The sequence below is a fragment of the Dermacentor albipictus genome, chromosome 2, assembly GCF_038994185.2.
Source record: "Dermacentor albipictus isolate Rhodes 1998 colony chromosome 2, USDA_Dalb.pri_finalv2, whole genome shotgun sequence".
Classification (NCBI taxonomy): domain Eukaryota; kingdom Metazoa; phylum Arthropoda; class Arachnida; order Ixodida; family Ixodidae; genus Dermacentor; species Dermacentor albipictus.
This window is the reverse complement of record NC_091822.1, coordinates 38,470,970-38,493,349: the sequence shown is the minus strand read 5'-3', so window position 1 is coordinate 38,493,349 and position 22,380 is coordinate 38,470,970. Positions and strand designations below refer to the sequence as shown.

Sequence of the window (22,380 nt, the reverse complement as noted above, 5' to 3'; positions counted from 1 at the left end):
TGCGCCCAACGCGGAAGGTTAGAACCCCCTCATTAGCACATCAGGGAAGTGGCTGCGCCAGGCGGCTCAATTGATAACTGTAGAAGCGTCATTCAAGACACACGGAATTATTCTCAACTTCCTGCGGCGCTTTCTTTACTTCCTTCTTAAATAAAATATGGTGATCCATAAATATTCTCAGAAACAATTTTCGCTCTCCTCCCTGTTTGGCTGTTACCTTGGCTTTCTCCTTTAGTAGATCGCTTAATTTCTCATCTTGTGACTCTTGTTTCCAGTTACCAATTTTGCTCGAGAAATGCTGTACAATAAGGGAAAACCAGACGACAATCATATCACGGATATATGGCTCCGAGGATCTGCCAGCATCACGGGGAGCTGTCACTCGAGGAAATGATGAAGCAAAAGTGAAAGTTAAACGCAACTGGCATTTCCTCCGGCCACAACAGGTTCCACGAGCGTGCAGACCAGCCGACTATGAACCGAATCTCTTTCCTGGTCCCTGGACCAGTCTAATCAATGAAGGTTGAACTAACGAAGCAACAGGGATGCGCGTTATTGTTAAATTGATGGTGACATAAAATGTCTGTTGGGAATTATAACTAAACTAATATTTGCAATTAAAACAATAAAGTACGCCCTGCCTGCTCCAATAGATGGTGACAACAGATTCATCTTGAGTTAATCGCGCAGGCGCCGAATCGATGAGAAAACTGTCCTCCACACCCGAGGAGACGCCGATAAGTACCGCAGTCCGAAAGGAGTGAAAAAATTGACAACCATTCCACTCTGTGAAGATGGGATGACAGCGAAAGCTGACGACAGTCAAAGCCCTCAAACGAAAAGCAAAGTGTTTCACTTGCGCTGCGTGTCGGCCTGAAGATAGTGCAATATCGGGCCGACCCGCGGCGGAGGTGAAGCAGGCGTTAAGCACCCCCCATACGTCGGCCGCTCCCGAAGACAGCGCAAAACCGGCCGACCCTCGGTGGAGGTGAATCAGGCTTTAAACACCCTGCATACGTGGGCCGATCTCGAAAGTAGTGCAACGGTGGGCCGACCCGCGGCAATGGTGACGCAGGCGTTAAGCACACGCCACACCTGGGCCGATCCCGAAGATAGTGCAACACCGGGCCGACCCGCGGCGGAGGTGAAGCAGCCATTAAGAACTCCCCATACGTAGTCCAGTCCCTAAGATATTGCAATACGGCTCCACCCTCGGCGGAGGTGAAGCAGGCGTTATGCGCTCCCCACACGTGGGTCCATCCCGAAGGTAGTGCAATGCCGGGCTGACCGGCGGTGGAGGTGAAGCAGGCATTAAGAACTCCGCATAGGTAGGTAGGTAGGCCAATCCCGAAGATATTGCAATACCGGGTCCACCCTCGGCGGATGTGAAGCAGCCGTTAAGCGCTCCCCATACGTGGGTAGATCCCGAAGATTCCGAAGAGCGCGGTATAGGTTCCCGAGTCCACAGGAATATGCCCCATTGATCTTGGACCCTTTTTGCACTATCACCAGGATCGGCCCACATAATGTTTTTTTCAGTTAACTGACGCGAAAAAACACGATGATAGTCATACACTGTGTTCGCTGTAAAAGGCAGCAAAATGTTGACCGCCGACTAATTGATTTGTCGACGATTTAGGAATGTGTGCGAGGAGTGGTGCCTTGGGTGTGGATGGGGGGGGAGGGGGTATTGCCACTTCATATCGTGGCGCCCCCCCCCCCCCCCCTAGGTACGTGCCTGAGCCCACGTCTAAATTATAAAGATGCGCTTAAAGTGCTCCAACAGTGGCGCGGTTTAATATTTAAAGCGAAATGGTGTTTGGACGCCACTTTTCCTTCCCTCCGGTACCCAACCTGCTCCGTGCGTTAAATACTCTTTGCTAGGAAGAAATGCTTCAGCAGTTTCAAACGACCAAGGTTTTCTCTTTAGCGTCCTTTGAAGGGGTCCAACACCAGATTTAGCATGTTTAAACGGACTAGCCCAGCGCATATTCACGCGCTGACGATCATGTACACTGCCTAGCATAACAGCGCTGCACGCCGCTGAAAACAACTGAAATTTGAAACCAGACGCCTTCGTACTCTCTCTCATGAAAGCGACGCACACAGCCAGAGAGTCGAGGAAACACACGCGAACGCCATGACGTAAAACGCAGTCCTGGCAACGTCACTCACCATGACACGTAATTTGGTAAATCTTCCACCGCGGAAAACGAAAAGGAAACGCACCGTTCGAAAACAAAAAAGGAGGAGGCGAAGAAAAAATTATTGAAGATTACGTTACTTCCTAATGCGAAATTCGAGCGCAGCTCTTCAGCTGTTTCGGCTTTTCCGTTCATTGAGGCGAAACATTCGAGCAAGACATGTATGTACAGTTACAGGCAACTTTTTATTCTGCACGTATATTGCACTGCCAGTTCTTGATTTTCACAAAGAAAGATGTGTGGTTGGAGAACCAGATGGATACATGCTCGACTTGCTGCACCAATGCCAGGTTTGGTGTAGTGCACCTCTGGATTCCGGCGGCGACGGCGCTGGGTCTCTGCTCGGGCAGCTCGTTCAGCCGTCGGGGCAGACGAAGGACTTCCACCGGTTGTCTCGCTCATGGCTCAGAAACTGGTTGAGAATAAACTATTTGTATAGGCAGACAGGTTATATTATAATATAAGCCGTCTGCGAGCCTCGGACACTTCCTCTCGTGCGGAACATATCGCGCCAGCCCCCGCAAATGGAGCGTAGCTTGGCGCAACTGTATAAGAGATGGCAGCGACCGACTCCACTGACTGACGCCGCTGACGGTGCTAGCGAGTCAACTGAAGGTGGCTCTGCGTTTCGGCTTGGGAAGTGCGCACCGCGATCTGCTGATACCTGGCCGGCACTTCGGCAACCGCAGAACACTGCGCGCTCTCGCGCGGTCGTCGGCATGGGGGAGGGTGGGAGGGAGAGGGGGAAGGAGTACACGCAGTGGCGAACGGCAGCGGCTATGCGTTTCAGCTCGGGCTGCACATCATCGACATCACCCGCCACCGAGCCAGCGTTCTCATTGCTGGCGCCATGGACGAAGGAAACTGAGGCCCTACCCCCTCGCGCACTAGGAGAAAAGTGTGGAGGGAACGACATGGCAGGTTCTCCTTTTTTTTGCTGTTTCTTGATTTCTTTGCTGTAGCCGCCACGCCTTTCGGGTCGCAACTGCGACTTTTTTATGGTTCTGTGCGCTCACACGTGTTGCTCCGCAGGTTTCGTACCGTGCCAAGGACACCGTGTGGGTACGTTTGCGTTGGTCTCCGTGTTTTGTTGCGCTGCGTTATCTGGACCGCGCTCTCCCGGACGTTGCTGTGGCCATGTGGGACAGGAGAAACTAAAGTTCGTGAAATGAACGCGCTTGCAACGCTGTACGCAATGTACTCAAGCCACGGCAATGGCAACGGACGATCGAAGGAATATCAGCGGGAAAGTTCGCCCTCTTTGGCGGAATCATGCTAAAGTGCCATCGCAGGCCGTAACCGATGCGTTTCAGAATCTGTACAATGGACGCCATGCAGGTCAGTGATTCCTGCTTTCGACAGTGCATATGGTGCATTTGCGGCACGTAGAACGTACGTCATGAATGCATAGTTCGTGTTCAGTAACAACTTGCCTTTGTGCATATTAAAACACATGTTGCTTAACAGTTGCTTGTTCCTCGCAGTACTCGCGACAGCACGAAGTCTTTTAAGCAGAGCGCGTTCAACGTTCATGCATACCTGCGCAGGTGTACCTCAATACACGTGCTGATAGAGCGTTACGGAGGATATGAGCATTTTGCTGCCCTCAGAACCGTGCGCTCGTCAGCCGACGCTTTATCCTGGAAGATGGGAAAGAAGCGGCTGCTTTGACTTAAGGAACGAATCCTCACTACCGGAGGCGTATCTTATCTGTGCGCGCGAGAAGCGCAGGGAAGTGATGGTTAGCGCATGCGCTGCAAGAGTCGGCAAGGCTCCACAGCACACACGCCTGCGAACACATCAAACGGCTGTTCCATGGTCGCATGTAGGCCGGATCTACGTGCGTACTGTTCTGCACCGTACGCCGGCTATCGCAAAACTTTGGTTCCGTGATGCTTAACGTACCGTGGGAAGGCCGCAGTCAATGAATCTAAACGCGGAGTCAGAAATGACATTCTGTCTCCTCGCCGGCGCGCTGTCGTACTGATGCGCGGCCACCCGAAGTTTGTTCAATAAAAGACGACGATTCCTCAAGCGAGTATGTATGTGTTTGTGCTCATATACTCCAAATGGATCGCAAATGACTCGGTGTGTCGTACGTGTCTCCAGTGCTTCTCGTAGTGCAGTGACGCCAGCCGTCTTGCTCGTAAAACCGTCTGAGAGCCCCAGGAAGCCCAAGCAAATAAATGCAAGTAGAAGGCAGCAATAAAGGTGACCTTTTTAAAAAAAAAACACGCAGGAACTGGGCAGCAGCCGGTACATGCGGCTCAGGGAAACAGTTCAGTTGGCTGGCTTTATAAGGCATGTTTATCTTCATAAAATCTGGTAAAAGTACGCGATTCGACCTCACGGCCCAATTTGCGAAGTTCATTAAGAACTTCTTTCAACATGACTTCGGCAACGGTAACGCAATGAGTCATCGTGATTATTTAGTATTGCTGCGTAGCGCGAGCGTCTAAGCAGCACGGTTGCGCGCAGCGCGGCGTGGTTTCGCGAGAAACGTAAACAAGAGAGGAGAGCTGGCCCGATAGGCGGAGCAACGCCATGAACAGCGCCAACTTCCGGCTTCATTTAGCTTCGCAAAGCGTGACGTCAGGGCCTCTCCTGAGTTTTCTTCCTCCATGGCGGGCACAGGGATAGCATTGCAGGAGGTGCGAAGAGAGCGAGGCTCGCGCCGTGCGCGAGAGATGGTGCCAGGAGCACGCGCAGCTTAAAGCCCCTTAAACTTCGTAAAGTAGCGACACGCTTTGAAGAATGCCGCTCCTCGCGCGCTCTGGACCGGTGTTTTGTAGCGATGCCTTTTCCGGTTCTATGCTTTTCCAGGCTTTTCGCGTTTGGCCAGTGGTCAGAGCGATGGTCTGCCCACATTATCAACGGGATCTGGCGGCCGTGTGTGGTGGATGATAAGAATAGCATAGAATAAGGCATAAGGCATCGCTACAAAATAGCGGCCCTGGCTGATGCCGACACCGTGTCGCTATTGGCCTAATAGCGTCACGTGGGCCCTCGCGCCGTGCATCAGTGCCATTTTTGCTCGAGAATCGTCTACGGAGTGGCGAGGAGCCCAAGTTGGCGCCGTTGGTACGCTCGAGCAGTATAGGCGGTGCCACGGTCGAGGAGGGAGCGTGAAAGAGAGAAGAAGCGAGGAGGAGTGAAATCGGAGGAGGAGAGTGTCGCTACTTTACGAAGTTTAAGGTGCTTTAACGAAGCTAGAGCAGCACGCTGGCCCCGGCTATGGAGCTGGTCCAAGGACAATTGCGAGGCGCGACGGCGACGCGGAACGCAGGAACGTGTGCCGAAGAGCTGCGCTCAAAACGGACGTGGGCCTCCTAACATTAACTCGACGCGGTCTCACGGCTCCTGCGTAACGGCGGAGAAGGAACATCGCCTGCTGGCGCTACTCGAGGCAAATGAAAGAGCGTTGCTGTTGTCAGTAACGCTTGCTTTCTGGCCGGTATGGTAACATGACAGTTAATTTCTTCTTTCTCCTCTAATATTGAACCAACAGGAAAAATTATTTAAGTGAAACCATCCCTGGACGGTGTATTGGAATTTCTATTGTATACCTGAAATTTCCAAGGTGCCGGTTGAGGGGCGCTAGATATTCGGATGGATTGGAAACACAGACTGGAAAGATTTATAAAGTGGTGAAAACACCTACCGTATTTTCGCGATTCTAAGCACCCCCCCTCTATTTTCGCACAAAAAATTTGGAAAAAAGTTTGTATGTGAATCTAAGCACCCCCTTATTTGTGAGGTAGCGCGCGTAGCCAAGGTCGCCAAGCGCGCTTGCTCACTCTCTCATCGAGCTGGAGCCGTCGCAGTCCCGAGGTGGCACGGCGTCTGCGGCGCCGGTACGCCGTACAGCCGGTCTGTACGGATGTATGGTGAAAGCTACAGAAAGCGTCCCCATCAACCATCGCAAAGTGGATTTCGGACGCTTCGAAGCGGGTCCAAGTGCATGTTGTGGTCAAATCAGTTAAGAACTGCTAGATCACAAACCGCTTCGACGGAACGGAAGACGGCCTGCTGTGGGATACCGAGAGCGGCGGTTCAAGCGGTGCGACAACTCGAGTGGCAGTGATAGTAACTGAGCATTCGACACAAGCGGTGGGTTCATTGTGTGCACCAATATTTCTTTTGAATGTTTGCAAAATAAATTGTTATTTATCGCACCCGTCTCGTCGTGATCTCGCAGCGAAATGAGTGAGGGGGGCAGTCATTCTAGATTTTTCTAATCTAAGCACCCCACCTCACTTTGGGCATCGTGATCGTGAAAAAAGGGGGTGTTTAGAATCGAGTAAATACGGAAGCTAATGTTAATTGGCGAAGTGAAACTCCAGCAGTTATTGGAAGCAGCTTCTAGATGATATGACTTCAATGTTGTTACATGAATTGCTAATAACAACGGAATATTAGAAATGAATTCCACAACGCCAAATTAAATAAAGTGTCGCTCTTCAATACAATTAAGAAAATTGAATGCACTACATAAATTAGGTGCATCTTTCTGGTACATTAGCAGAATTATTCTTTCTGAGACTGAATAAGAATATCGCAAATGGCGTACTGACATGGGTAGTAAAGTGTTCACGCATTTGTGGACTCATGAAAAAAGAAAGAGAAAGTGGAGGAAGGGATAAAATAGTCAAATTCACCAAGTCAGCTTACCACTACACGACTTCGATGCTTTATCTGGAACCTACTTGTTAGACACGGCAAGTCAAAGGTAAATATAAAAAAAACACTAACTATTTATTACTTCGTTGATGTCGTTATGATAACCAAAATGCGAGACAGAACCGGCAAGTTTTAGAGCTTTTAGTCTCAACTCTCCCTATAGTACCCTAAAAAACATGGCTTTGAAAAGATCTGCCTCTTATCTCCGCTCTTTCGATGGTGGTATTTTACTAGATAATTGTAAGCGACGTGCTACCATATATATTAATGTAGGCGGCGGGAGGCGCTAGTTGGTTCGGCTTTATTACGTAGGCTATCGTAGCCCGGAACAAAGGTAGACAAGGTCATGTTACAATGCCTTACAAAATAACTTTTGTGTTTTTAGAATTTATATTGATTTTTTTCAGTAGTACTTGTGAGGGACACCAGATTAATTTTAATAACACGAGTTCTATAACGCGGACTTAAATCTAAATATGCGAGTGTTTGTCGCCTGTCCAAATGCGGCCGCCATGACCGGAATTCGATCCCGCGAGTTCACGCTTAGCAGCGGTACACCAGAGCCACTAAGCAACCACGGTGGATTGTGTCGTTGCTTTTAAGATCACAAAGTCAAATTTCTATAGAACATTTTATGCAATTGATTTTGAAACCCTAAACACAAATGTCCATAGAACCTTACTATGGAGGTGCCTTATGTACCCCAAAGAGGAATTTCTGCAGATTTCTGCGGTTTCTCTTCAAAAACCAAAGGCAAATGTGTATAGAACCTATGCCTTTGTGTGTAAAGTGCTTGCAATTTAGTGAGGTTCAAGAGAATAACACTGTACGCATTAAGAACTATAGTAAATGCACTATAGTCGATAGTAAATGCACTGACAAAAAAATTGTCACTGGAACTTCAAAGTGATCTGTTTAAATTTTATTGCACATCAGTGTACAAAGGTGTTAGATATATGCAATATACTACAATACACTGCATACATTCTTCAGAGTAGAACTTGCAACGATCGCACAAACTGTGGTTGCCAACCAGCTTCTCCTGTGAAACCAATAGCGCTGACCTACTAAACAGGAAAAAAAAAGAAATCAGACACAGACTCTACGGAAGTTGACACCTGACAAAACTATGCTTGACGAGGACAAGAAAGCATCGCACTTAAATTTCAGCAGGACCTTTTCTTCCAGCAGTGCACATTGAATGGTTGGATAGGAAAGCCCGAAAAATAGTGCAATATCAATGTGCACAAAATATATGTGCACCCGATGTTATGCGTCAACCTTACAAAACGCCACGAAATGTAAAAATAGTGAGCGTTTTGGTTTATGCTTGTGTAAAAAGAACACCGACAGTGTTCCTCTTATATAAGTATGCCAAATAATTTACTGAGTCTCCAAAGCTTGAATTTAATTCTAAGGAAAAAAAAACTTAGGATCAGACCCACTATTCTCAAGTTAAGGTGAGAAATGCAAACCAGACTGACGCACACAATACTCAAGAAAAAGGCTTAGCTCGGAAGCACCTATCTACTACAAGTGAATAGTGAAATAGTTAATAACGGCATCCAGGGGATCGAAATTGATGAGCTTTGTTACATTACAAAGTGCTAAAATCGTGATTTTTACATTTAGGTTATGAATGTTTTTGGAAATTGTTAAAAATTTCGAAATAAAAAAAACTTATTTAGTTTGGAACTGTAACTCGCAAAAAAAAACTACCTGAAGTATGCGAATTCCGTAAATATTATTTTGCCTCGAGCTTTAGTTGACGGCCAACTAACATATCCCTACTGCAAATACAAGTAAAATGCAGAAATGCTTCTGAGACAATCACAGGACTTATACGGAATAAATTTGTTGGATTTCTAGTAGCTGTAGGAAGAAGACTCTTGATTGAGAGCCTGGAAGTAAATATTGTCGAAAATTTGCAGCTTTAAAAAGATAAAAGCACGAAGTTTTTTATTCCACAACTCTCCATCAAAAACAGCTACCGCAGTTGTAAAGACTGCATTTGTTACGCCAAATGTCAAGAAATATTATATATGATTTAGAGCTTACGTGAAATTTTACGTTTACGAGCGTTTGCCAAATCCTAGTCACAAATTAGTGATTATGTTTTTAAAGCGTCGATTGACGCCTCAACGTCAATTTCGCCAACATTAGTTAGGGTATTAGGTGCCAATAACACAATTATAATATGTTCTTTTTGTTTATGGGTTAGTGTTGACAACTTTAGAGCCTCGTTTCTTGCTATTCAGAATTTTCGTAAATTTGTTTTAAAAAGTTACTGGGCTAAAAAGAAAAAAAATTCATCATGCTACTGTGCTATGCGAATGGCGCTTTGTCTTGCTTTTTTTAATAATACCTTTACTTTGATGTAACAATGCTTTCCCATTTTACCTAATTCCTTTCTGAAATACTGTAAAGCATCCATGGTAAATAAAGGAATGAATATAACGAAATCAATAAATTAACAAATAAATAATGTGGTTTGTTTTAACATTCTAGTTTCCACAGGCAGCATGAGCTCTATGGAACTTTGGCTACTCCTCACATGTTGCAAGTTCACCGTTACATCGTCACCCGCTATTTCACCTCGTGGGAAAGCAAGACTTTAGCCTAATTGGCTCCGCCTGGCATTCGGCGACTGGGCAGCCTGCAAAAGACAATTGAAATTAGTTTTAAATAGGTGTAATCCATTCAGCCCTAATGAACTAGGAAACAGACATGCCACAAATTTATATATATATATATATATATATATATATATATATATATATATATATATATATATATATATATCTGTGTGTGTGTGTGTGTGTGTGGTTCTAGCACTAATCTAAGTTTCATTTCAGTGCTTCAGCAAAAATTATAATGCAATTTCACCTATGATTACGTACTCCCTAATGCGAAATTTGCGCGCCACTCGATGGCTGTTTTCGCGATATATTGGCAGGCACGGACAATCTTTGTCGTGCGGCACGTTGCAACCGGGGCGAAGTTTGGAGCGACAGCGTCGCTAATCGGGAGATCGTGAGAGGCAGTGCATAGGTGGCGCGTGGGTGCGACTGAGCTCAGCGGCCCCAGGCAGACCTCCTTTCATGTAGTGCTTAGTTTCGATACGTGGTATCGGTCACCGACGAACAGACGACGCTCGCGACTCTGGCATTACCGCGCAGCCATCGTCGTCGAAGAGCCCGTCTTGTGCGGCACTACGCTTTTCATCTGACGCTCGCTTCGGTATCGCCGCTTTTCATCCCCCGCTGCACTCCTAATTCGCTCGTTCCTCCTTCGCTGCGCTCCTTTGCTAGGTTACTAGGGACGTCGACGCTCGCCGCAGGAACAGGAGCCCAAGAGCTTGAGTCTAAAAAGCGACACAATGCCCCACCTCCCTGACCACTCTGCGGCGAAGAGAGGCAGTTCCTAGACAATCACTTTTGAGAATACTTTCACTTTCCCGAGATTTTGTCACATTAGCAACGGGCCATTGTGCCTGGCACTAGAATGTCATTACGCGTGACAAAAAAGCATCACCAAAAGACAGCAACCAAGTCACAGATTCATATCAGCCTGCAATGGCAAGATATTCCGGTTTAGAAGAAGCAAGCAGGAACACCCATGAAATAAGACTCCATACAAACACCACACTATACATAGCAAACCAATTTTCGGAAGAAAAAAATGGCTGTGGCTTAGGTAAGGTTAAGCCCAGGATGCGAAGCATACTAGCCTTTATTTTAGTTGTTGAACCACTGTTTAGCCTGGTGAACTGCTGTTGCTTGGCTATATTTGGTTCGGCTAGACGAAGAAACAACTCATGCATTACTGCTTCGCCTTCAAGAGTGGAACGCGAGAGCGTTCCCGTCGACCCGCCAAGGGGTGTAAGACAATGGGCTACAGGGCAGCGACTACGCGCCCCGCATTGGAGGCGGTGAGCGTCGAGCAAAGCAGCGTTCGGCGCGGCAACGAAATGTGTGCCTGAGCAAGAGACGCACGCCTTAGAAACCGCTCGTTTCTAAGGCAACACCGCATTCACTAGAGGCGCTTTTGTAGTGCTTTGAAGCATCGTACTCGTGGCTCAGTGGTAGCGTCTCCGTCCCACACTCCGGAGACCCTGGTTCGATTCCCACCCAGCCCGTCTTGCAAGAGTTGAGCCAAAGCCACTTCTCCTCTGTCGTGACGTCACGGTGTCACGTGGTTTCAAGGCGACACCGGCGCGCCTGAGGAGCTGGGTTGAGCTCTCGTAATATGCTTCGCATAAAAATGCTCATAACCAACTTTTGTTCAGTGGGTGACAAAAGGAGTATTCCATCTGCTAGTGACCATACATGGTACGTAGTATGCTTAACATGTCGGTATTCGATTTCTCCAGTGGATCTTGAGATTTTGGGCAATCATGATAACCATGCAAGTAAGTACACGTTGGATGGGGACCAATAAGGCTGTTTTATGGTTTATCTGACAAAAATATGTGGGACACCTACCAATTTGTGGTATTTCGACCATAATCGCAGTTCACTGTCAGATAGAACAGGCACAATATATTTGTGCTTTTTGAGCTACAGAAAAAATTACCAATTTGTAATCTAGGATCAGTATTTGTACATTGATGTGCATCCTGAGCTCTATGTGGAGACATCTGATCTGCAATTGAGAAAAAAATAACCTAATTCTGCTTTGTAATTAAAGAGACTGAAACGATCTTGAATACTTGGTACAAACGTACTGAGTCATTAGGGTAGGTATCTCTGATTATTAATTAACGAATGTAAGTGCTGCGCGTGGAGCGTGTGATTTATTATAAGGCGTTAAAAATTTACATCGCTGCCCATCGCATTAGGCCACTCTGCTGAGTTTTCAGCCGCCCCTGACCATGTGATGCGAGGTGACATTTGACGCAAGCAAGGTGAGCTATACGATTGGCTGTCCAGGGTGCGTCATCGATAATTTGTCCAAGTTAATGGCCAACAGATTTTGTTCATAATAGTTCTAATGTTAGATAACTTGTTTCTATAAAGAGAAATTAACAGAAAGAGAATTTACAAGGATCACTACACTCAAACACAGCAAGTATCGTCTGCTTGTCTTACGACGGTGTTGACGAGTCAATCGCGCGGCAGTTTGGGCGAGTTGGCATGTCATGACTTTTTTTGAGCTTGTAGCGCAGCTCAGAACGAGCAAAAGGAATGTGGAAGGGGTTAATGAAAGGGAACGGAGGACAGAGTGATCGGCGCTAACCTCCAACTGACGGTTTATTTCGTGACACAGAAGGCTATGTATACGCTCAGGCAGCTGAGTGTATAAGTAGCCTTTTGTGTCACGAAGTAAACCGTCAGTTGGAAGTTAGCGCCGATCACTCTGTTCTCCGTTCCCTTTCATGAACCCCTTCCACATTTCTTTTGCTCGTTCTGAGCTGCGCTACAAGCCTAAATAAAAGAAGGTGTTGACGAAAGCTCCGCGGTCAGTGCTGGTCCCGATCTTTGTTTTACCGCACACCATCTTTCGCCCTTCTTAGGTTGTGGGCTGGGAGCGTAGCGACTGGCAATATCTCAAGCTGTGAGATCGTGTCCCTCTGCAAGGCAGCAGACGAGCGGAGTGGCTGCACCGCATCGCACCGTCGGTATCCGATCGGCACCAGGATTCGCGAGTTCGTGGCCGTCACTCTACGCCGGCGGATTACTACCCCAATAGTGTGTTGCATGTCCGGTATTCGGGTAAACATAAGCGTAAGCGTACTGGGTAGGGTGACTAGAAGGCTGCTTTAGACGGCACCTGGGCGTTTCATGGGTAAAGCGCAGGCGCAAGAATGAGCTGCCTGTAGGGTATAGCCATCTGCTGACAGAGGTAACCGAAACACAGAATTATTATAGCAGTAACGACGTCTACTGTGCTTTGGTGCTGGTGTATTTTTCTTGGGGGGGTTGGTTGCATTGAAGGTCTATTGGACAGGCAGGAGATTTGGCAACAACTAAGGTGCCTGGAAATAGTCGCAACAAACAAATGTGTCATTACTGGAGGTTCCGGAGAATTAGGTAATTAGATTGTGACCCATTTTATTTATGTGGTGTTCCTCATTGATTTTGTTTGTCGATTGCTAGCCTTAAGTGAGCAAAACAGATGAACAATCTAATTCAACATGGAGCCCTACTAGCATCAAAGCATGGTCAAGTCGGAGGTACCTCCTCGTCCCTTGAGTGAATTATGGCACTCTGTTAGGCGCAGGGTAATGCTCCTGCCCGTCTGCCCCATGTACATTTGACCAAATATTCAAACGATCACACTAATGGACAGCTGACAGGCACAGGGCAAACTTAACGCTATCTTTAATTGAGCAAGCCTCCGTTGACAGTGTTCCTTTCACAATTCGCTTATAGACTGCTATGCAGACATATTTCCCGCGAAAAATAAAGAAGGCATGATATGCATGGTACAATCGTCACTTCCAGTGATATGCATCACAGTCTGCAAGCGAATTCAGAAATGCAAGCAGGCAAGGGAGGCTTGCTCATTCATAGGTATACCACCAAATTTGTCCAGTGTGTGTCACAGGCAGTGTAGTGTATTCCTTTCGCATGTGGTCAAATGTGCGTAGGACAAACTGGCCGGTGCCTCAACATGTGCCTAAGAGATCACCATATTTCACTCAAAAGACCAGTATGCTCGTCCGACTTGCCCATGCATTGCCACGATGGGGCTTCATGCTGGATTAGCCCATTAAGGCGCACGAAAAACCTGCCAGTTACATTTCGTTGATTTTTCGAATCAGACGACCTTTTCACAGTGTAAATACATTGTGAAACCTTTGTGAGGAGAGCTTTATTCTTTTGAACGCTACGATAGTGCACTTTATAACGTATGCTGTATCTTTATGGGAGCGAAACCCGATCTAAGTCATGAAATGTGTATGGTATATCGTGGAGCTTCCAAAAAGAAATAAGGCTTGCAGCGAATAGTCGAACAAAATTTTGCGCAAGCCCGCACAACATTCTGGTAGCCAAATTAGCATTTTATGGGAAATGTTGTTTGTTATGGAGGCGTTTTACTTATCAAGTATGTAACGCGACTTCATCAAGTAACAAGGAAGGGCTTTGCTGTTGCTTTCAGGGGCGCACGCAACGCAAATATATTATTGACAGAGACCTAGACGAGGTAATTGGCGATGAATACCGGCATTAAAACATAAGCATTCAGCGCTTGGTTCAGTGTTATTTGAAACATTCAAGAGACTGGCGACATCTCTTCTAATGACAGTAGGTTCCTGCATTACAATCCTGTTGTATTATTACTAGGTGTCATTTCCGTTACCATTTTCTGTCATTTCAAGAAGTGGGGTCTACGTTTGGTTAGGGTTGCCCTAATTTTATTGCACAACTCATCTCGATCGGCATAGGAATATACATAGTCTTTGCTCTTTTCTGTTCGCTACCATTCATTTTGTAAATTCTAATAAAGGATGCGTGAATAATATTTCGTTTTATATATTCTTCATATGATATCTAAACAGTTTCTATTTATCTAAATTTATTCTAACACAGCTAGATATTTTATTGACTGAGAAGATAAGAGCAACGTCATTTTTGTCGGCAGCAAGAAAGGAACCAAGAGGAAAATGCCAATGTCGATTTAATTCTAAATACATTTCTTTCCTGAAACAGTCTCTGAGGCACTTTCAGCCAGCAAATAATAATTGACGAAATACAGGTACAAAAACTATCGTGTGTGCTTCGAGATCAAGTGCACCCCTCTAGCATACACATAGGCCCAGCATACCTTACAACATTCGGAGAATTGAGTAACATGCGCCTGCATTCATTTTCTTCCGACGGTATAAATATGTTTTTACTAAAACTTATCCAAAAACTTCAGCTTCGAGGAGCGTATGTTATTCTTGGCAAAAAATACACAAGCGGCATGTACAGCAGCATTTGCTATCTTCATAACTTTCCAAGTTTGGCGATGAATAGATGCAACACATCATGCAGCTGACAAAAAAACTACAATGCGGTCGTCCTTGCAAGACCATTTTTAGCAAAGTGGCGTACAAATGAAGAATGTTGGTTTTGTCTTTAATTTTTTACAAATGAAAATGGTACCGCACTTTTAAATGTACCCTGGGCGCTAACCGGTTAAAATCCTTCCTCTGTTTTCACCTACAGTAAAACGTTCACCAGAGGAATCAGTGAGGCGTGCCACATAAATAGCACGGTATGTGTGAAAGAGTGGTCATTATCAATGCATGAATAAAATTACCTTTCTTTAGATCACAAGGTATCGACATTCGTTTGTGCCTATCTACTACTTAAGTGACTGCAGTGCCGTGAATACATACAATCACATTTATATTCAAGATATTCAGGCTCACCGAATGTGCATTTGCCAGTGGCAGCTATTTGGGAGCAACACAAATACCTGTTAAGACATCAATGATAAACGATGGTGTGCACGCTGCATGCTTAGATCTGTCACTTATTTGAAGCACTGCACTTCGAACTATTACACGGAAAGAAAACTTCCCAAGCTCGTAGCACAAAAAAAATACGGAAATAAAATATACTGCATAGGAAACAGATTTTAAACAAGAAAGCTGGAATAAAATAAGGTCAATTTACCGTGTATTAAGCAAAAATAAATTTTAGCATGCAGGCAAGTGATGTGCGAAAGAAAAAAAAACACTAAACGTCAGGACATGTTAGGCCTTGTTTTATACAGAACACGATAATCTGTACATAATATCTACGCACACAAGTAATCAGTAAGTTGAATAAAGTTGCACAAATATCTAACCTCGTTGGTCGGCTGGATTGAGTAATGTGTCGATAAACATAACAAGGAATGATGTCCAGATCCTATTTTGGAAGTTGATACTTACGTGACATAACGATCCAGATAACATACCGTGCTGCTGCAGCGGTACCTATATATGCGGTCTGCATTCCTTGGGCTCCTTCAATTTGCGGATACTGCTGTGGGTCACGGCCTCATCACTACAAAAATTATTACGCGTTAACCTATAACAGTGGCACAATAAAGCAGTCATATCGTGAACACGTGCACAAAGCATATAAATATTGTCACTAAAACATTTACTTGTGCTTCGTGACAAGAGAGCACAAGGTCGAAATCATTGGATGTCGCGATAGTGGGGACCTCCTCATTAAAGTAAAACTTTGGAAACGCCACAGTAGCACAATACAAAGTTATGTTCTTTTTTCAATTTGAGAGTTCCAGTTTTTTTTTTTCATTACTTAATTTCAGGAACGTTCCGCTGACATGTTGAGTTATGTCAAAGTTATGTAAACGCACTTTGTCTTGGAATAGTTCCAGGGCCCTATAACGTAAAACTATTCCAAACTATTCTATTTCAATTCTGCAATCAGCCCACCGTGATTGGTGAAAAACTTTTTTGGACTACCCCCACTTCACCTGTCTGCCACGCGACATCACGAAAACCGAGATACTCCCCATCTGATATGACGTGCACACACTGATTATGCATAATTTGACCGAACAAAACAAAAATAGTTATTTCTGATTCGACGACTCTTTGCCATTAACCCTCGGCTATTCGTCAGACGTTTTCGGGCTGCACCCACTTTACCTGCCTCTGACGCGACGTCACCAAACCGCAAAAACTTTCCGCGTCAAATTGACGCGGAAAGATGCATTAATATGCATTAATGCCGAAGATGCATTAATATGCCGAACAAAATGAATTTTCTTTTGAATAGCTGCTGGCTGCTCCTTCGTCCGAGGGGAATAAAAGATGGCTGCCGCCAATCGCTAAGGCACTGGCTACTCAGCCCTGCCGGAGAGCATGGGTTTATTTGCGTGAAATAAATTTTTTTGTGTGGCTGTGAAACGTTTTTGAGAACTTTCGGCACGTTTAAAACCTCGTTCTGCCAATTATTCTTTGCTGAGGATCCGTTTTAGCGTCATTCTTAAGCTTCAATTGCATGCCGCCGCGATTGTCGACGAGCCACCGCAAGCTAACAGAAAGCGGAGAAATCGCAGACGCCGGCACCACCCTCTTCATCCAGTTATCGATATTCAGTGTAGTGGCTCGGCCCAATCGAATCCCTCTCCACTTGAGTATGCTCCTCGCCTCTTGTCAGCCAATCAGATAAGACAAGCCGCTCAGTGCAGGTAATGTTATTCGTTTTTCGAGCAAACAAAAGTGACATCCTATGAACGAGGGGACCATTTGATTGATTGGCTCAGGCAACCCTGCGGATGACCGCCCGGTGCTTGCGTCGGCGGTTACGCAAATTTGACGTTAGGAGATTCGAATAAAAACACATTGGAATAGTTTTACGTTATACGGCCCCTGTACTAGTAGTAATATATGAGTGGCTTACATTTTTTCCCTAAAAGTGCTCGTAAACCTACAACCATGTAAGCAGAGATTAGGCACATGGTCAGACGCATTTAACAGTGAAGCAACCTCATTCAAAAAAGAATCGATGAACGGGCAGATCGGTCATTACTATGCAACGTTAGCAAACAAGCAGAAGCTCACACACAAGCGCACAAGATTAACACGATTACTTCCAAACGTAATCTTCTCCGCAGAAGAGAACGCTTATTGCAATTATCAATTGCGCATTGCAGCAATATATTGGCGTAGCTGATACTGACAACCAGCGCGCAGCAAGCATCCGCACAGGTTTTACTGTTGTCGTGAGTGCTCTATTTAATTAAATTATGAAGTTTTACGCACAATAACCACTTACTGATTATGAGGCATGGCGTTGTGGAGGACTCCGGAAATTGCGACCACCTGGGCTTCTTTAACGTGCACCTAAATCTAAGCAAACGGGTGCTTCCACATTTCGCTCCCATCGAAATGCGGCCGCCGTGGCCGGGATTCGAACCCGCGATCTCGGGCTCAGCAGCCCAACACCATAGCCATTGAGTAGCCACGACGGGTGTGAGTGCTTTATTGCTTACGTTCGCAAGAAACTATATGCACGCACGACAGGCACGCACGACAGGCACGCACAACGAGCGCAAACATGCGTGTAGTTAGCAGGTACGAGTGCTCACCTTTTTAAGACGACGCGGTCCAAAAACGCTTCCCAAGTTACCAGTGCTGTGTAAATGATGTTAATCCCAGCATACATGCCGTTCTTTATCGGACGAGCTGAGGCACATTAATAATAAGCAGTATATGTTTGCGACGTCCACCAAACATTCAACGACAACCACAGACAAAGGCGCAATCCAAGACATGAAAATCGTTGTCCGCAGTTGCCTGTCTCGCCACGCATTCGGCGAGTTTGCAGTAAAACAGAGGCTATCTTCTCGCACTTTTGCACACGCGAACTAAGCCGCATTTCATTGCAGCCAATCTAAAAAGACACGATCAAAGAAACATATTAAGACAGCTCGTGCCACCAGTGCGCACGTTTAGGATGGAGAAATAACAAAGATGCCTTTGACGAAGATAGGTCCACCTATCGAAACGTTGGCCAGCCTGTCTGAGGTACTTCAACCCTGTTTAAAAAAGTTTATACCACAAGATGCCAGTTAGTTATTTTACCGGTCGCGAGAGACCGGCGCTGCCAGCGCCGAAGCAAGGAAACATTAAGGAGAGGCCCTGACGTCACACTTGGTGAGGCTTATGGTGAAATCCAATGGCAGATCCGGAGCCATTCCGGTAGCAGTTTTTCTGCTCCTTCCGAAGCAAGTCTATTCCATTGGGAAATTGAGAGCGCCTCCCGAATCTTTCACTGGTGGACTGGGTGCAGCTCCGCCGCTAGACCTACTCCGCTGAGCAGCGCTCCACACTTCGCAAAAATTGACGGAGTCTACTGGAAGTCGCGCGATGTCGAGCCACCCACAGCCAACCTACTGCTATGGAGCGCGCGTGCGTGAATGCGAATCGCGGTCTCTCGATCTCGCAGTCTCTCGATCTCTCGATTACCGTCTCTCTGAGTGGGGCCTGGCATCGCCAACTTGCGCTGTTACTGCTTGCGGACAGCGATGAATCATCCAGCTCAAGTTCCGAATCGACCAGGGGGGCTCAAGCGATGAAAAAGGTTCGGAAGCTAGTGTAACAAAGCAACCTTTCGACATAATGTTTAAGGCGCCGGCCAAAAGAGACCGAAAGTGGGTCGTTTCGTCGACGATCTCATTCACCAGTACTCGGATAAAGATTTTACAATGGCTCCTTTTCGGAAGTTCGCATTTTAACGACATTTACTTTTGTTGACTAAGCGCAGTTCCGAAGGCTGTTGAGGCTGTCTCGACGTCTTCCCACGGAACTGACGGCAGGCCTCGCTTCATCTCCAATCCGGACGAGGGAAGCCGACTGACATGCGTTATGACTTGCATTGGAGCGCAGTTGGCTAAAAAAAAAAGAAACACGAAACTTCTAAACACAACGCGTGCACGAGTTCAAGCCGAAAAGACCGAAAACAGCGAAGAACGCGAGGAATGCTGGGTGCTTTTGAAAGCTGATGTACGCTAGCGCCCCTTGCGAATTTTGGGAGCGGCTGTGTCTCAATCGCAGATTTTCATTCTGTTGCCCTCCACCGTAGCGGAGTGCTCCGGCTTAGAGTTCTTCGGCCACTCCGAATATGCCATTGAAGTTCATTAACGGTTACGCCAGAAGTTGGCGTTACTCCGCCAGCTTGTCGGGGCCGATTCTGCTCTCTTTACATTTCTCACCTTCGGCGTGCCAGGCTGCGCGGCAGTGCGTTCGCCGTAGTGTCCCGACCAGCGGGTCTCATCTTCATACCTTGCTGGTGAAGCAGTGCACTGATACGGACACAGTGAAGACAAACAGGAAAAGACGACGCTCGCTGCACTCGCAAAATAGTTGCGAGTGCAGCGAGTGTTGTCTTTTCCTGTTTGTCTTCACTGTGTCCGTGTCAGTGCGCTGTTTCACCAGCAATTAAGGTATGATGATCACTCACCAACTAGCCCAACTTTCCACTTTACTGGTCTAATCTTGGTGCATACCATCGCGACACCCTTGCCTAAGTAATCTGTCAGGCCGACTGCCAGGCCCATCCCCCGCAACCTTTGCCGGCTTTTCTGAAAATACATTTGTGCATTCTCACTGCGTCGCAAGAATACACAAGCGATGACCTGCAACACACGTTTTACACACGTCACGACCTATGCCTAGCCCATCTGCAGTTTCTGACGACAAACGCGTATGTTTGTCGTGCCTTTACAGGAATCGTTTTGCTTTATGGAACAAGTTTTGGGCGGCCACGCTCCGCGGAGATGTGACTAGCCACAGCGCACCAAGGTACCAGCTGAGTATGTCGTTACGCGTGTAAATGTACCTACTGCGGCCTGAGGTGCGTTGCTCTCACGGTAAGTGAAGCGTTACGGGAACAAAGTTGTGTGGTTTCCTTTGCGCGGCACCGCATAGGAAGCGCGCACGCGTACGCGTAATTCGCCGACAGGGCCTACGTGCCAGCACCAGCCGTTCGATGTGCGCGCAGGCATGAGTTCTTCTGACGAGCCTTGCTCACTCTTGCTCCACATCTGCAAACCTTCACTTCGCTGCGCCCCTCGAGCACACAGATAGCATATCTGCCGTAAGAAGGGCTCGTCCCTTATTTATTCAGAGCAGCCGCTTCTTTCACATCCTTTCACATGTCTATTTTAGCTGTCACAAATGCATCCTCCGCTGTCAATTGCAGCAACACTGCACGGCTTTAATTGACCTGGAAGGCGTTTATCTACGTATTGTGAAGCACAGCGGTTTCATACTCTGATGTCACGCTGGCATGACTCCACCGAAGACGGCAAGTAAATTTCCAAATCTTTCTTCGCCTGTGCTGTTCTACTTGCTACACAACTTTGCACGCTCGCTTCACACTTTTTATTTCTTCTGGTCCATCCTAGCCACAACAACAGGTATAGAACGGCCTAAAGAGCACAGCGGAAGAATGCACGGAGGCTAATGTAATTCTGCACACAACACGTTCGCCACGGTGTGAGATCTACGGGGCAGCACACGCATGAGCACACAAAACCATAACAAAACTGCAATTGTGGCCCGACAACATGGCCGCTACAGCGAAAAATACCCCGCGACTTCCTCAACACTTTTCTCCTCGCGCCTGCAGTGGGTAGGAACTCTTCTCAGTTTTTTCTTTGTTCTATGCATTACAGTGAGAAACTCTGTGGAGCATTGCGGCCTCCGTGATGCCTGCAATGAGAACCACTACAACACGTTTTGTGCCATTTTGTGCCCGACTACGTTGCGAGGCAAAAAAAAAATAACATTGAGCAGCTTATATTGTACGCTATAGTTTGGCGCAGAAAGAATTTCTATGATGTAATTTTGCGTTTAAATGGCTTATGCCTGATGCCAGCCAGAAAAAAGCACCGCCTTTGATATCTAGTCCCATTACCCTGGGAAAGCCGTCGCTGCGGCGTGATTTAAACGATTCGGACTTCGGTAATCTGTCTTAAAGCACCTACATGACGTTTACTGTAGCCGTTACCTAGGCGACCTGCACTGTCAATTCGGCTTATCTTCCTGCTGTCGTCAACATCAAACGCAACTTCAGAAATTTATAACACGATCTCCCAGGCACACATGTGCAGTGTGCGATGTTTTCGCGCGTTTTGTAACTGTGTTCATCGCAAAGAAAAAAAATCTACCATGGTTCATTTTGCTCGTGTGGCGCAGGCTACACATATGTCGTCCGTATCTTGCTTTCGTGTCGGTGAGTTTATCGCACGCAGTATACGCTCATATCGTACACGCCTTCAGTGTGTATCGTGCTACCCAGGAATATTCCTCGAGAAAGCCCTATGTCTCTGCAGCGTGCATGCGTCACATTTGAGTCGTGTGGGCTAGAAATGTACGATGACGTTCGATGTGTTTTAGCCCAAGTGCTTGTGTCAGTGCATTCTAGGAAACAGACGTGGCTTCTTACGCGCCATCTTGTTTAGTATTTCTTGGTCATCTTAGTGATTTACCTGTATTTGCGACAAAATGTACTAATACGCAGTTCATTGACGTTACTTTGGTTTGTCTCCTTTTGTTTTGTAACTCGTTTGCTTCATTGAATGAGTGCCTCTTTAAAGATGTTCTTGCTTGATGATAGAAAGGTCTGTAATGGGGTTGACATAATGAGGCTTTTTATTCCTTGGAAATTGGCCTGAGTGGTTTAGATCTTAGCGATTTAGCTCTGTACATCGAGCTAAAAGCAAGATATCTAAACGTGGTACATTACGCGAAGCTTACTATAATGTGTCAATATGTCAGTATGTGGTCAGTACTGAGGGTCTCGCACCACGTTAAAGGCAAGTGCAATTGTCTACTTCGCTCTGAATCAGTTTGTACTAATGATCATATCATTTATTCCAGGTAGAAAATTTTCAGTGGGTGCACTGTTGATATTTTGAGTAAAGAATAGGTTTATATATTTTGTTGAACAGTATTCAACTCATTTTACTGAATATTTATAGGGTGAAAATGGCGAGTAATTCTATAGCCAGGCCGTACTTTAAATTATCACGACGT

General features: G+C 46.3%; 1 protein-coding gene across 1 annotated transcript in view; it reads right to left on the bottom strand.

The window, feature by feature from the left end:
* LOC135918261 (uncharacterized) overlaps nt 1-22,380 on the bottom strand; it is a 103,279-nt gene that overhangs the window by 67,344 nt on the left and 13,555 nt on the right. The window lies entirely within an intron of this gene.